The sequence below is a fragment of the Arachis ipaensis genome, chromosome B9 (assembly GCF_059453495.1).
Source record: "Arachis ipaensis isolate K30076 ecotype BB chromosome B9, ASM5945349v1, whole genome shotgun sequence".
NCBI lineage: Eukaryota > Viridiplantae > Streptophyta > Magnoliopsida > Fabales > Fabaceae > Arachis > Arachis ipaensis.
Genome location: NC_142444.1, coordinates 62776829 through 62781449, shown reverse-complemented (window position 1 = coordinate 62781449; position 4621 = coordinate 62776829).

Genomic DNA, 4621 nt, shown 5'->3' with positions numbered 1-4621 from the left:
TTGGTTCATGAAATTGCATTGATTCAATGAAATTATGCTCTTTTTATAGTCCTTTTACATAAAAAAATGGGGTAAAAAATGCAAGTCATCAGTCAATCATTGTATCCCCTATAGCACAAGGCATATGAAAACTCCCTGGGTCCTTCTTCTTTATAGGTAAGTCTTTCTGGATAAGGGCACTGCACTCTTTAGTCATTACTACTGTCTGTCCACCCTTCAAGGGATTCTTCTTGGTTAGCAACTCTTTCATGAATTTGATATATGAAGGCATTTGTTGGAGGGCTTGAATGAAGAGAATTTTGATATGGAGAGATTGAAATATGTCTAGAAACCTAGAATACTTCTTCTCTTTGTCACCACCCTTGAGCCTTTGAGGGAATGGTGCTTGTGGCACATAAAGTTTCAAGACTTCCTTCTCCATTAGATCCTCCCTTTGTGCAGGGTCATTTCCTTGTTTTGGCTCTTCTAATTTCTCCTTTGGGGGCCTTTTGTTGTACTCTGTTGGCTTGATAGCTTCTTCTTCCAAGGGCTTCTCATTCCTTAAAGTAATTGCCTTACATTCTTCCCATTTTAGATTCTTTGTTTCTTCTCTTGGATTCTTCTCAGTGTCACTTGGGAAGCTATCTGTGGGTTTAGGGATTTGCTGAGAGAGATATCCCACTTGGGATTCAAGCTTCTTCATGGCAACTCCCTGGTTTTGGATATTGGATCTTACTTCCTCCTTGAATGCTTTGTTGTCCTTAAACTCCTTGCAAAGTCCTTCAAGCAAAACCTCAATCTAGGCGATTCTATCCTCAGATGATGATTGTGATGGTAGGTTGAAAATTGGAGGTTGAGGATGTCCATTCTATGCTTGATAGGGAGGCTGGAAGGAAGTGTTATGTGGGGCTTGATATGGTCTTTGGTTGGAGTGTTGATAAGTCGAATTGTTGTAATGGTTGGAGTTTTGAGGCCTATGGTCTTGGGTTTGGCTTTGCTAGCTTCTCCACCCAAAGTTTAGTTGGTTCTTCCAACCAGGATTGTAGGTTTTGGTGTGTATATCATATGGTTGTCTTGATAAGTTTCTAACATAATTGGCTTGTTCCCAATCACATCTTTCTTCTGTGTTCACCCCTTCTTGAGCTGGTAGTTGAGTATTGACTGCTGCAACCTGATTTCTCTCTATCTGCTTGGTGAGTTCTGCCAATTGGTTGGTCATTAACTTGTTATGAGCTAGCAATGCATCCATATGGCTCAGCTCCATCACTCCTCTATTGGTGCTCTGATCTGAGGCATAGAAGTACTAATTTTTAGCCACTATTTCAATGATATCTATGGTCTCTTCTATGGTCTTTTTGGTATTGAGAGAGCCTCCTGAAGAGTGGTCCAGGGCTTTCTTTGCTTCTCTAGAAAGGCCTTCATAGAAATTGTGCAACCGTACCTATTCGTTGAACATATCGGGGGGACATCTTCTTGTTAGCTCCTTATACCTTTCCCAAGCTTCATATAAAGTTTCTCCATCTAGCTGTCTGAAGGTTTGCACCTCCATTCTCAACTTGATTATCCTCTGTGGAGGGTAAAACTTTGTTAGAAACTTGTTGATAACATCCTCCCAGGTGGTAAGACTCTCCTTAGGAAAGGATTCAAGCCACTTAGATACTTTGTCCCTAAGAGAAAAGGAAAACAAGAGCAATCTATAGGTGTTAGGATGAACACCATTGGTTTTTACAGTGTCACAGATTCTTAGAACTGTAAATAGATGTTGGTTAGGGTCTTCTTGGGCACCTCCTTCGAATGAGCAATTATTTTGAACTAGGGTGATGAACTGAGGTTTTAGCTCAAAGTTGTTGGCATGAATGATTGGTTTTAGAATGCTACTTCCACAATTCCCTGGAATTGGGTTAATGAAAGAGCCTAGAACTCTTCTTTCCTGCACTACATGATTGCCAGCACCCTCTCCAACATGATTTCCCATACCTTCTCCATGATGGTTATTCATATCATCAACCATGTCTATATCCAGATCCTGCTCCTCTTCTTCTACACCAATAACCCTCTTTCCTCTTGCTTCCCTCCTTAGTCTAAAGAAGGTCCTCTCAGGTTCAGATTCAAAAGACATTGTAGCTCCTCTTCTTCTACCTGTCATACACACAGCCAAAAACAAAAGGAAGCAAGTGAAGAAATCACTCTGTTAAGAATTGTGGTAAGAGTGATTAGTGCAATTTGTCAAACAGTTAGTGGATTAGTGTGCAAGTATGTAAATAAACAATGGAGGGTAATTAAAATTGCTGAACATTAAAGTGAACAACTGAATTTGGATTGATTAACAAAAAGAAAAGAAAAACGTTCAATCTAGTTATCCCTTGATTTAATCATTGTCAATGCAAAATCAATCTCCGGTAACGGCGCCATAAACTTGATACGCAGATTTTGTATCTCTACAAACTCCCTTTGGCAAGTATACCAAATTTGTTGTCAAGTAAAAACTCACAGTAAAGTGAGGCCGAATCCCACAGGGATTGATTAGTTGAGCAACTTTATCAGATGAATGGTCTAGTTAAACTAAACAGAATTGAATTGGGATTTGCAGAAATTTAAATGGCGAAAACGTAAATAGCAAAAAATGTACATGACAGAAGGGTAAATAGCTGAATTAAACTGCTGAAATGTAAATTGCTGAATGTAAATTGCAGAAAGTAAATAGCAAGAATTTAAATGGGAATGGGTGATGAACATCAATGTAAACAGAATATAGAGAATGGGAAGATAAGAATGGGGAAGCTCATTGGGTTTAGGAGATGTTGCATTCTCCGAATCAAGTTCATTTTCATCTCTTCCTCAATCCATGCAACTCGTTGATCTCTTGGCAATCTTAGGTGATTGAATCCCAATTCCTTGGCAATTCAATCTCTCTAAACTTGAACAATTGCCCAATCCCTTGATCTAATTGCTCATGGGAAGAGATAAAGTACGATCACTGATTATACCACATGTTTTTCTAGATCAAAGTATCGGGAGGATTATATGTCACTATATCCGTCCAACTCCCAATCTAGTCCGACATGAGAAAGCATTTCTAGCATGATTTCCTCATTCCTCTTTGAAGGTTCCGAGGAAATCCAAGGAGGAACAATTTCTCTTTCGAGACAATTGTACAATTGGGTGAAGATCGAAAGCTTTCAAGCAAATCAAGGAGAATGAATAGAAGAAGAACAATAAGAACTATTATTGATCCATTAAATTACAACAAAGCTCTCTCCTCCAACGAAGTGGGGTTTAGTTGATCATAGCTCTGGGAAATAGAATTCGAAATGTAAAGTGCATCAAAAAGTAAACTAATTACATAGAAGAGTATATTATGAGTGTTTACAATTCTGGATCCCCCAGATTCCAATCTCCTTTCTAGTTCAAAACTACTCCTATATATACTACTTCTCTACTCCTCAGTTGAGTCTTCAAGTATTTGGATGTGGGCCCTTAGCCTTAGTTGAAGCAGTTAACAAACTCATTGGGCTTTGCTCTGCTTGCTGGAAGATTTTAGTTGAGGCAGTAGTCACGTTAGTTAGGCCGTTAGTGTGAGTAACGTTATATGTAATTTCATGGATCGATGACGTTAGTGACACCAATGTGGTTACTAACGTCCCAAAACCCCTTGAATCCACGTTACTCCTGGCATTAGTGGCACTAACGTGGCCACTAACGCCACACCTTTGCCAAAGCCAACATTGCTCCTGGCGTTAGTGGCATTAATGTGGCCCCTAACGCCCCTCAATCTTTGCCTTTGGTCACCATCGCTGGCGCTAGTTGCGTTAACGTCACCACTAATGCCACAAGCCTGCCTTCTTCCACGTTAGCACTGGTGTTAGTGGCACTAACGTGGCCACTAACACCACTCCTCCCTTGCATCTTTGGCATCGCTGGCATTAGTGGGTGAGTAATGCCACCACTAACGCCACTTTGCCCTTACTTTCCACATTGATGGTAGCGTTAATGGCACCAACGTTGCCATTAATGCCACCAAGCCTTTCCTTGGCCACGTTGGTGCTGGCATTAGTGGCACTAACATGGCCACTAACGCCACTTTGTCTCTGCTTCTCCCTTACCTGAAATCAACCAAACCATTGCATTAAAGCTTTGCTCTAATCACAAGATAATGTATCATTCATTACATCAATTAATCCTTGCATTATTCTCATGAAATTGTTTAGAATTCACAATGTTTGATTGACTCAAGACATGTATGCATAACTCATCCAAATGCTTGTTTATTGCCTAAGAAAATGTATGAAACTAACCTAAAACAAACTTAAAATGGCTTGTGAAACTAGCCAATATGCCCTGGCATCAGGCCTTTAAAGGGAGATGAGACAGTGGTCCTGACCAAGGAATATAGTGCCATAATTCAGAGTAATTTACCAAGGAAGATGCCTGATCCAGGGAGTTTTTAAATTCCATGCACCATTGGGAGTACAACCTTTGAGAAAGCCTTGTTTGATCTAAGAGCAAGTATCAATTTAATGCCCTTGTCTGTGATGAAGAAGTTGCAAATCCAAGAGGAATAACTAAGAAGGATAGCATTACAAATGCCAGATAAATCCTTGAATCATGCACTTGGAATGGTAGAGAATATCTTGGTCAAAGT